This window comes from Megascapheus bottae, chromosome 8, assembly GCF_031878675.1.
Source record: "Megascapheus bottae isolate mThoBot1 chromosome 8, mThoBot2.hap1, whole genome shotgun sequence".
Classification (NCBI taxonomy): domain Eukaryota; kingdom Metazoa; phylum Chordata; class Mammalia; order Rodentia; family Geomyidae; genus Megascapheus; species Megascapheus bottae.
In genome coordinates this window covers 22,485,146-22,497,755 of record NC_143516.1, presented here as the reverse complement: position 1 = coordinate 22,497,755, position 12,610 = coordinate 22,485,146, and the positions used below count along the sequence as shown (strand labels likewise).

At 38.9% G+C, this 12,610-nt stretch overlaps 1 pseudogene; it reads right to left on the bottom strand.

Moving 5' to 3' along the window:
• Window positions 1–5,547: 5,547 nt before the first annotated feature.
• LOC150059649 (vascular non-inflammatory molecule 3-like) lies at window positions 5,548–11,568 on the bottom strand (annotated as a pseudogene).
• Window positions 11,569–12,610: the final 1,042 nt, after the last annotated feature.

Below are 12,610 nucleotides of genomic sequence, written 5' to 3'. Positions count from 1 at the left end.
ATGAGGACACAGGGAAATTATGTTACTTTAAACTATCTTAAATCGAGTTTAAAATAACTCAGAAATTAAAACCAGGAAATAAGCAAAAGAAAAAGTTAAGCTCTTTTCCTACAATGCATCCTTTTAGATATCAATTTACAAGAATAAGAGACATAAGGCAGATTGTATTTATCTGCCTTCTCCTTCCAAAGGGTAAAAAGCTGGGACATCTTGAATGCAGAGACAGAAAGAATTAAAACCCTTGTCTGGCAAAAAGGAATCCTGAAAGTTACCTAGATTTGGGTGGATCTCGCTTATATTACCTACCCCAAACCATCTTCCAGGAATTAGGAGTTGTTATACTGACAAGATGGGCTCAAAAAGTATAAAAGCAGTCAGTAAAAACTGCTGCCAGGAAGTCAGTGCTGTTAATCAACTTCTATCTTTGAGTGAAGTCAGAGAAAGATTCAGCAAGACTTCACCATAGTAAAATTGATACGAGAGCTAGATCTATATTATAAACATATATGACAAAAATATTTAGTCATGTGCAAATAGAATCAAACAAATTGGCTAGAAGTATGGTATGCACAGGAGAGGTTTCCAATGGTGTAACTCCTTTGAACAACTAACTTATTAACAAAACGAATGCAAGGAAGCTGGGACATGTTGTTGTCAGGAGCACACGAAGTCGAGGGGAGGGGCATAGGAATGGAAAGGAGAACATTGAATGAATGACGTCTTAATATTCTGTGTAAATATGCGAAAACCTTTCCTAATGAACCAGGTAAATGGAGGGATGGGTGGAGTTAGGAGAGATGGAAAGAATGATGAATGGTGTGGCAATGATCAAAATGAATTGTACTCCTAAGCTAACATGTGAACTGAAACCCCTTTATCCTTCTACTTATAGATAATACAATATTAAAAGTAAAATAATAGTAATATTCAAGGTACTATACAAAAATGGAATTAGGTAACTTTAGGGGATCAGTGGGGTTGGAAGAGATGAAAAAAGTAGCAGGAGTGACATTTGTCATGATGCACCAGGTTCATAAGTTGACATGTTGAATTGAAACCTTTTATTAGGAAAGGAATATACTTTCAAAAGACTGAAAGCAGGTCATCTCCCTGGTGAGGGCAATCATGAGTTTTATTGAAGTCTAATGGGCTTGGAACATTAAATTCTTTCCTAGGATTAGCCTAGGGGCAGAGTCATATCCCACATTTGGTACACTTTTGTGAGGTAGGGGGGAAAAAAACCCTAGCACAAGCACAAGTCTCTCAGTTCAAACCCCAGTACCAGCATACATGCAAAACAATAATAATAATTTCTGATCTCTATATCAAGGACAAGGATTAAATTATATTTATTTTTTATATTTATTTTTAACATTATTGAGACCATACAAAATTATCAACTTAAAAATTAGCCTGCTATATCCCATCAAACATTTACTGGCCCCTGATGTGGTAGCTGGAACTAGGAGTGTGCAGTCAGTGTTTATGTTTTTTGTTGCAATGAGAAAATCTGCTCGGTTTGTTGAATTTCAAGTTATGCCTGTGGTTGCCTTGGCAGGGACAGGCCAAAAGACTTTCTTAGGATGTTCCTCGTATCTACTATGGACAGAGAAGGTGGTGAAAGAAATCATACAACAAAAAGTAGATTGGTCCTTCCAAAGTTATCCTCCTTGTAAGGTGGGAAACATGAGAAAAACAACAGAATAACTAGTTAACTTCTACTTATTTCAGGTTACTTCTTTGCATTAAGATTAACAACAGAGAGAATTTCTTTACAATACCAATGAAATCAGTCTGTTTAGGGCATTATGTTCTCTTACAAATTCTGATTTCCCTGAGGATCTGATAAACAATATTGTTTCTACTTGGTGTCTTGGAACTTTGCTGTGATTCCATTTTTATTTTTAGGCAGCTTTCTTAAGACCCAGTGCAGAACATTGATTCAAAACAACACACACACACACACACTGGGAAGTATTCTCTGAAGTGTCAGAAATATAGTTGAAACCATGAGTGTGAAAAGGAAGGTGGAAAGGTCAGAGATTTAAGAAAAGGGAAACTATAGCTATTAAAAGGTAAGGGGCGGGGCCAGGAGTTTGGCCTGGTGGTAGAGTACTTGCCTAGCATGCACAAAGGCCTGGGTTTGAGTCCTCGGTACCACATACATAGAAAAAGGCAGAAGTGGTGCTGCAGCTCAAGTGGTAGAGTTCTAGCCTTGAGAAATCTCAAGGACAGTGCTCAGGCCCTGAACTCAAGGCCCAGGCAGGACTGGCACAAAAAAAAAAAATCCTTCAAAAGATAAGGGGCAACACAACTTCAGTAGGTCAGTTTGATTGTTCTGTCACAAAGATTAAGTACTAAGAAATGACTGTGAGGTTCGATTTTGAAGTCTCCTGTAATAATGACAGAGCAGAAGTCTACCCAGATAAGATTGTAAGGGAAGGCTGATGAGGATTCTGGGGCCACCATGCATGCATAACAGCCTCCAGAGAAGGAAGAAGTCAAGGAGAAGCCATATGAGGCCATAAAAGAGGGCTGATGTCACATTTTCAGAAAGTCCTTGCAAGGTCCTTTCAAGAGAAGAATTGAAGCCACACTGAAGTATGAAAGTGGTAGAAAAGAAAGGAATACACCTTCAATAACTGAAAGCAGATCATCTCTAGGGTAAGACTGACACGGATGTTCACCTCAGCACACCTGTGCTGTTCAATCTCTTCCCTCCCCAGGACAAAAATCACTGTTCCAAAGTTTGAGGATATTTACTGAATTACATTTTACCTCCAGTGCATGAAATACTGTGGCTGGGTAGATAAACTGAAGACATACTGCTGCAGAACTATTTGTTGACTCACCAGAGGCTGAAATTAAACCTATCATTAATCCTTAGGCGTGTAGAATACTCAAAAAAATCCCATCTGGGACATTCTGTGACTTTAGTAGATAGGTTAAAAAGTTTAATTACAATTGTAAAGGTGATATACAGAGGAGTTACAGTTACATAAGTCAGGTAATGAGTACATATCTTTTTGAGCCATGTCACTTCTTCCCCTCTCTCTCTTCCAGTTTTCCCCTCTCCTCCTCACACACAAGTTGTATGGTTCATTTTCAACATCATGTCTAGTGAGTATCACTGCTGCATTTGTTCATCCTTTGTCCCTCCCTCAATCTTCCAAACACAGATGAGTGAATAAAACAGACAAAAAGAAAACAAAACAAAGGAAACAAACTCTTATGGCCATTTCCTCGAGTTTATTTCCATAAATATTCTTTCACACCTATGATGAGATGCACATCAGCTTCGCCCATTTGTGTTCCTCTCCTAAGAATATCCTCCTTTGCCATCACCTTTTTTTTGCCAGTCTGACTTGAACTCAGAGCCTGGGTACTGTACTTGGCTACTTTTGCCCAAGACTAGTGCTCTTCTATTTGAGCAACAGTGCCACTTCCAGCTTTCTGTGTATATGGTACCAAGGATTCGAACCCTGGTCTTCATGTATGCTGGGCAAACACTCTATCAATAGACAAAACTCCTAGATGCCATTATCTTTTACCATGATCTCCTTGGTCTATTTGAAATTAGATACATAGAAAAGAAATAACTTATCTCCTTCAGGACACATCATTTTTTCCTTCTTGATATAGTCTATCCTAAAGTTTATCCAATTATGATCAAGTTCTCATGCTCAGGAATTTGTTCCTGCCTGTGCTAGGATATAAACTTGCTGATACAAGGCCATCCTGTTACCTTTCCCCTAACAACCTGTGGCCCTTCCCCTTATCTAGATTGGTTATTGATTAACTCTAGGAAGAGACTGATCAGAGAGCAGGAGACTGTCTGGGACTCAGAAGACAGCTGAAGATCACTGAGTTCATAGCCATCTTTTTGGTTGTTTTTTGTTTTGCCAGTCTTGGGCATGAACTCAGAACCTGGGCACTGGCGTCCAGCCTCTTTGTGCTCAACTCTAGCTCTTTACCACTTGAGCCACAGCACCGCTTCTGGCTTTTTTCTGAGTAGTTTATTAGAGATAAAAGTTTCCTGTTGTACTTACCGTCCGTGTATGTGTTTCAGTATACATATGTGTGTGTATGCGTATTATATATAAACAAATTTAAGTGTGAGGGCTCAGAAAGATCTTTTACAGTAGCTGGTTGAATACATGCAATATGACTTCCATCACGATGGTTAATTTTATGTGATCATTTGACTGGACATTTAACCAGATAGCTGGTTAAATATTATTTATGCCTGTGTCTGTGAGGTCATTTCTGAAAGAAAGAGCAGTATCAAAATTGGGCTGAGTAATGAAGATAATCCCCCACCCACTGCGGGTGGATATCATCTAGTCCCTTCAAGTCCTGAATAGAACAGAAAAGCAGATGGAGGTTAACTTAATTTTATACATGTTTGAACTAGGACATAGAGCATCTGACTTCTGGTATTTAGACCCTTAGATCTGGAGGCCTTATGAGTTCATTCCCCATCAGGCTTTCAAATGACACCAATGTTTTCCTCATCTCTGGCTTAGAAATGGCAATCATAGGACTTCTGAATCTCTAATGATGTCAACCAGTATATTATAGTAAATATCTACCTACCTACTTACCTATCTCTTATATACCTGTATTTCATTAGTTCTGTTGCTCTGGTGAATTCTCATAAATATACATCCTTTGAATAGGCAGAAAGTATTTGGTCCCAGTCACACAGGAATTAAATAATGGGGCCTTCCAAGTAATTATGAACAACTTTGTAGCCAATTAAGATAATACCATTATCTTCTTTTCTATAATTGTCATTAAAGAGGTGATATGCAGAGGGGTTACAGTTTTGCATGATTTGATTTCTTTCATGGACAGAGATGATGAACATTTCTTTGTGTGTCTATTGGCTATTTTTATTTCCTCTCCAGAAAATTCTCTTTTTACCCCCCCTTATTAATGGGGTGGTTGTTTCTTTGAGGATTTGTTAGTGGGGAGGTTAATTGTTTTAGCTCTAGGTATAGTTTTGACATGAGGCCCTTGTCTATTGTATAGTCAGTGAAGAGCTTCTCCCAGTCACACAAGAGTTTTGATCAGAGCAAAATTTATTGAAGTCAAAGAGAAAATATATCCCCACCAGAGACAAATCTGAGAGCTTGACAAACAAGTCAAATGCTGATGCAAAAGCCAAAATACACTCTCTGATAGGATGAGAATAGGCAGCCTAGCAAAGCAGCAAGTGCCTTTTAGTGCAGGTGTTAGATTCTTTGGTCTGTAGGATTTTTAAGTATTACGCTCAGAACATGAAAATAGCTATGAAAAACTTCTGAGACCTGGGACATTTCCAAGACACATGGGACAGGAATTAGTAATCTAATGAGATGACTTCAGAACCAAGATAAGGAGTTGAAGAGAGCTGGATGAATAAATGAAGGTACATCTGTAATGAGATGCAGATGAGGCCTCTGAATAATCTTTAGAGTCGTGAGGAGGGAGCTGTTGGCTGCTGTACCAAGATGCAGCTTCAATTGTGGTCAACTGTTATTTTAGGATAATGGTTGACCAGGATGATTGGAAAAATGTCTGAATATAGTGCTATACCTGTCTCTGGTTACTTTTGGTATAATTTTCCCTTTCTTTCTGCATGCCCCATTCATTTTGGTCTCCCATGTCCCTGCCCTAAGCATGGAGGGTCTTTCTCAAATACCGTTCCATACAAGGCCATAACTAATATAGGCAAAGGTGCTCCACTTGGGCTCCTTAGGCGTCCATCTCTTGAAACCTAAGGAAAGAAAGCAAAAGGTAAAGTCCAAAGCAAAGCTTGGTTTCCAGCCTGGAAGTCTTGTCTAGAGCATCACTTCTAAAGCAATATGGAAGCAATGAGAGAAGCACATAGACTGAGGTCTATGTTAGAAGTCTGATAGTAGAGGAAATTCTAGATATACAAAGTATAGCCATAATTATAATTATATTTCTCACTTGAACCTTCAACAGTGTGCAAAGGTTCGGGACATTCATTGACATTATCTCCATCAATATTGAATTCTCTGACTTCATTGTTGTCCGGGACCCCAACATCACTCTTTCTTAAAATAAATCCCCAAAATTTCCATCACAGCTTAATGACAATCTAAAATAAGAAGATTTTTTTTCTGTCTTGCAGTTCCCACATCCAGATGTCTCTCCTGGGATGCTACAAATAGTATTTGGAAACTGTCCTATTATTTTCAAGAATATTTATTTTGCTAGTTTATCCCATCCACTCCAAGAAATTTATCATCTTGAAAACCTCCTACCTCATAATGTCTCTCAGAGGCAAGCGACTTCCACTTAGGACAATCTGTGGGAAAACATAACTCGTTCCAAATGTGCCACTGAGGGTGAATTCTCCAAACTTGGTAAAATCTGACCCCACAGGCTCCCCACAAGTTCTCAGATCTGTGGTTTGACACTTCAGGAATGTGCATATCTAGGGAGAAAAAGAACAGTGAACTAATAAGAATACTTGGAAATATTTCTTATCTAAATAACACAATTTTGAAAATTAAAGAAATATTAACCTTGCTTCTCAAGTATTGCTTTTTAAAAACTTCAAGTCACACCTTATTAGGGACTCTTATTTCCAATTTAGTGGGATAGGATTATCACTTTTTTTTTGCCAGTCCTGGGCCTTGAACTCAGGGCCTGAGTACTGCCCTTGGGCTTTCTCAAAGCTCTACCATTTGAGCCACAGCACCATTTCTGGCTTTTATCTATGTATGTGGTACCAAGGAATCGAACCTGGGTCTTCATGAATGCTAGGCAAGCACTTTACCACTAGGCCAAACTCCCGGCCCAATTATCACTTTTTAAAAAACTTAAGTCAAAAATTATAGGCTGTCATCCCTTGGTTATCTCATTGTTACAATATCTCACCTTGTTATCTGATATATTTTATATGTGCTTAATTGGTTATCTGAAATTGGATAGGGAAGGAGGGAAATCGCGATAAGCGGGGGGGGGGGGGGGGTTAGAATGGAAGGGAAATGGGGACCATGTCATGAGAAAGGGTATCAATGTTTGTGAAGTTATGCACCTTCTATCTGGTGAATATAATGTAACCCTTCTATTAATCACAATAAAAAATTATAGGCTGTAATTTTATCATGAATTCTTATATGGATTGTTTCAATCAAATGTTTCTTTTTAAGTCATTCACATATCCTCATGACTACACTGGATCAAATGTTAAAATATTAGCAACCTCACCCCCATCTCCTATAGCACCAGAAGAATCTGATGGAACAAGAAAATGTTCAGAATTTGCAGTTATTTAAACTTGAACTTGGACTGCAGAGAACTGCTTTATCTATTTACCTTACAGCCAAGAAAAAAATAAATCTATCCTTTCTAAGACTGAACGAAGGAAGTGTTTTAGGGTTAAAAGGGAACTTGGAGAAAAAAATGCAACCTTCTACCAATTGACTGAATTCAGCACAATTATTTAAAGAAGGGCACAATTAAAAACAAAAATAAGCCGGGAGTTTGGCCTAGTGGTAGAATGCTTGCCTAGCATGCACACAGACCCAGGTTCAATTCCTCGGTAGCACATACATACAAAAAAGCTGGAAGTGGTGCTGAGGCTCAAGTGGTAGAGCTCTAGCCTTGAGAAAACCCAAGGGTAGTGTTCAGGCCCTGAGCTCAAGCCCAGGACTGGGGGAAAAAAAAAGACAATGTTGACCTAGAAATGAAAATGAAGCTAATAATGATGCCATTCTAAACATCCACAAGCACTTGTACCTATAAGTAATACTGGCCTTCTATGACATGAAGCCCATCAAAACACCAAGTACATAGACCTCCTCTGCCCACTTTTCAGTCATCATACAAGTTAAGTGACATCACAGGTCCTTCTGGTACACTGTGTAATTTCCTATGCCATCTTTAAGCTCTGTGAAGGTCAATTCATCAAAATAAATCTTCCCTAGGAAGTCCACGTGCTCAGACGAGTATGATTGGATTCTTCTGACATACACGCTCCACATACTGCCGCAGGATAGCTGGACTCACTGCATGGCTGAGTCTTTAATTCTGACAGCAGCAGCTGTTTCCATGTCATAGTGATACACCGTGATGTCTTCCTGGCTGTAAATTCCACTCCCTGTGGCCAACATAAATTAATGCAAATATTAGTTTCAATGTACTATTTCCACATGAGATTACATAAGACATGCCAGGTGTCAGTGTCTCACACCTAGCTAGTCAGGAGGCACAGAACAAAGGATCATTGTTCAAAGCCAGCCCAGGCAAAAAAGTCCATGAGATATTTATCTCCAATTAATCACACACACACACACACACACACACACACACACACACACACACACAGAAATAGAGCTATGTTTCAAACTTTACAGCTCTAGCCTTGAGCATAAAAGCTCAGGGACAGAGTGAGGCTCTGAATTGAAGCCATTGAAGTGGCATTAGAAAAACACATTAAGGGGCTAGAAGTTTGGCCTACTGGTAGAGTGCTTGCCTAGTATGCATGAAGACCCAGGTTTGATTCCTCGGTACCACATACATAGAAAAAGCTGGAAGTGGTGTTGTGGCTAAAGTGGCAGAGCTCTAGCCTTGAGGAAAGCCCAAGGTCAGTGCTCAGACACTGAGTTCAAGCTCCAGGACTGGCCAAAACAACAAAAAAAAACACATTAATTTTCAAAATAATAAGGAAATCATTGTTATTTTGGCTTAAGTTCCATTTTCTTTTCAATTTTATGGTTTTGAACTCAAGATCTTCTGCTTACTACCTAGGTACACTACTACTTGAGCTACATCTAAGTGCCAAGTTGACTCTGTGTTCTCTTTAAATACTGCTGATACTGCTGATATGTGTTCACATAATTTTTTTGTGACTTGAGCTTCTATTTTAAGCCATTCTAATTTAACTTAATCTAATTTACTTCCATTCTAATTTAACAGAAAATTAGAAAATTTTATTAATTTGAAGAATATTTTGTATTAAATGATTCATTTATTAATTTAATGGGATTCCTCATTTGATTCAATGACAAATAAAAAATAATTTTATCTCAACAACAAGACTTATCACAGTACAACTAATAGATGATAGCTGAAACATTCCTTAAATTCTGACTTCAATTTGTTGTTTTGTTTCACCTGCTTTTTCTGAGAGAAAGTTTCAGTCATAGCCCAAATTGGCTATGGACTCACTGTATAGCCTGAACCTTTATTCATTTTTATTTTTACATGATTTGATTTCTCTCTAACTTCAATGTTTCCCCCATATAAAATTAACACAATACTCGCTTCCTTTACTCTCAGGCTGTTATTACCTTTAATGATACTGGAGTTACTAACTGAATCCTTAAAGAAAATCTGGCCTTGAAAGCCAGTTGGCCTGAGTTACCTGTCATGTGCATCCTGGTGTGGTGTGTATTTGCAGCAAGCAAGTTAACTCTCATGGTTCTGGCCCATGCTGAATGGAAGGGGACGCCTGAGAGGAGGGCAGCATGTTGTACCAAGCAGTGGGGTAAAGAATGCTATCAACTTGATGGTCATTCACCACCACTACAGATGAGTCATAAGAAAAAATGTCAAAGCAAGTGAAGATGCCAAACTTCCCAAACAGAGTGTCAAAAATCACAAGTTCTGAATCCTTGGAGAAATCCAATTAATTTCTGGCGCAAAAAGATTGTACCATTCACACACACACACACACACACACACACACACACACACACACACACACACACAACAGAGAAGAAAATTAGTAAAAGAACAAGTTGCCAGTAGATATGATCAAAACCCACACGATATGTCCTCCTATTACAAAGGTTCAATAGCTACATGCGTATGATCATCTAAAATGATGCTTATGGAAATAAACTCCAAGAAATGAAACAAGAGGTTGTTTATTATACTGTTTGCAATCATTTTTTTCCCTTCAGTTTTTCCTTTTTTCACCGCTTTTGATTTCTGTACTCTTGGTCTGGTATATGAGTTTATCTGATTGAGGAGGAGAAGGGTGAGCACAAAAACGGTGGAACCAATTCAGTGGTGAGATTCAATTTATTGGGAGCAGTGAGTGAATCCAGCAGTGATACTCACTAGACACTGTGTTGGAAATGGACTATAGAACTTGGGGACTCTTATCTCCCATTAATCACTAGAAAAAAAAACAACAACAGGTAGTGGAGCTGTGGCTCAGAGATAGGGCAGTAGCCTTGAGCTGAAGAGCTCAGGAACAACACCCAGGCCCAGTGGTAGGGTGGTAGCTCTGAGCTGAAGAGCTCAGAGACAGCACCCAGGCCCAGAGTTCAAGCCCCATTACCTCCCCCCACCACACACACTCAAAAAGTCCTGTCAGAGGAGAAAAAGGAACCCTACTACACTGGGAATGTACTCTGGAAAGCAGTGTGGAGGTTTCTTAAAGAACTGAAAATTGACCTTCCCTACCATCCCACCATACCACTTCTGGGCATCTATCCTGAACATCATGACCCAAGATATGATAAGGACACCTGCTCAGCCATGTTCATCTCTGCACTATTCACAATAGCCAGGCGATGGAAACAATCTAGATGCCCTACTGCAGATGAATGGATACAGAAAATGTGGTATATATACACAATGGAATTCTACATAGCCAACAGACAAGATAAAATAATGGCATTCACAGGGAAATGGATGAATCTAGAGCGAATCATGTTGAGTGAGACAAGTCAAGACCTAAGGAACAAAAGGCGCATGGTATCCTTAATATGTGGCTATTAAATCCAAAGAGTACAAGAGCGAGGACTCAATAACTGCATACCCAAAACTATGGACATGGTAATGGAAATATAAACATAACTATATAGACATAAAAACCTATGACTCTATAGACATAATGTTTTACTTCATGAACTAATATGTTTCTATGACATACAAACCCTTAGCCTAATTTTGATTAAGTTCTAAATACTAAGTCCCAGTGATTGTAAATAGATTCCCTCCTTGAACACTTGTTTGTTAAACTTGTCATTTAAAATATGATGTAAAAATCAACGTTAATAAATTCTTTAATTAAAAAAAAGTCCTGTAAGAATACATGGAAATTTAGGGTAAAAAATTGCCAACTCTGAAATTAAATTGTGGCTGAAATAGAAAATTTTCTTTTCTTTCTCAAAGAATATCACAATTTAATAGTCTACCGTATTCTATTTTATGAATTAATTCAAGCTCAAAATCCTTATTTGAGACTAAACAAATTAAATCCTATTCAACTAGATTAAATGTCAATTATGTTATGCAATTATAAGTTAACCCCCCAATACTGAACACATAAACATATATACATTCCATAAGCAAACACAAAATGTAAATCAAGTTTAGTAATGGCCAAGTAATTCTCACCTTGTGGTAGCGGGCCACCAGCTTATCCTCAGAATCAAACACCACCTTAGTGTTGTATTGGTGATGGCCATCAGGGGACATTGAGGGTCACTGGTGTTGCATAATTTCTTGTCCCCCATATTTGCCATGATATAGATAGAGTTCTCCTTGGCCAGGCAGGCAGCTCAGTCTCTTCTGCACTGGTGTATAGCCAAACCCGATTCAATAGACACTGCCTCAGCTGACTCTGTTTTATCTGTTTGTGGTACTTTGAGGTCTATAGCATATCAGTTTTAGGTTGATAATTATCAGAAAAAGTTATAAAACTTACATATAACATGGTATTTTTCATGAAATCAATCTTTCAATGTGCCAGACTCCAGGCTGCAGTGCAAGAAAAGACAAAGGAAGAAACGGAGAAGTAACACCTCCTCTATGTTATGAAGTATTTCCAGGAAGGCCAAGGAAGGGCTGAGTTTTGCAAACTTTTGTAGGGGAAAGATCTCATCTACAACCCAAGCCTTGCTGATCTAAGGTATGGTTGGAAACACAAGTGCCACGTAGCAGAAAGGAGTGGATCCTGTGCTAATCACTTTCTGTACAGACAAATGCAGATTTGTGTAAAATGGACATAAGTAAATACTTCACAGAGCTTCATACATTTCTCATCCATCAAAAGTAACATAAAGGACAGATGCTGGTGGCTCACGTCTATAATCCTAGCTACTCAGGAGGCTGAGATCTGAGGATCTCAATTCAAAGCCAGCCCAGGCCGGACAATCCACAAGATTCTCTTATGTCTAATAAACTACTCAAAAGCCAGAAGTGGCACTGTGGCTCAAGTGGTAGAGTTCCCACCTTGAAGAAAAGAAACTCAGTTACAGCACCCAGAACCACAGTTCAAACCCCAGGACTGGCAACACAAAACAAGTAATATACAGCACCTTTTGGTGCTATAGAGCCCTCATGAGAATCCCGAGAACAACACAGAACAAATCATAAAGTTACTTTTCAGAGTACTGGCAAATCCAGCTACATTTCCTTCACATCCTAGAGATAAGAAGGGGAGGTGCTGAGGTGACGGCTCACTTTAAGGATTTGATGGACACTCATGTGAGGAATATTGATGGTGCGTGTGAGTACACTGTTCAAGGCAAAATAGAGACAAAAAGAAACTGGACACTGGTGGTTCACACCAGTAATCCTGGCTGCTCAGAAGACTAAGATCTGGACGTTCGTGGTTCTACCCAGAAAGAAA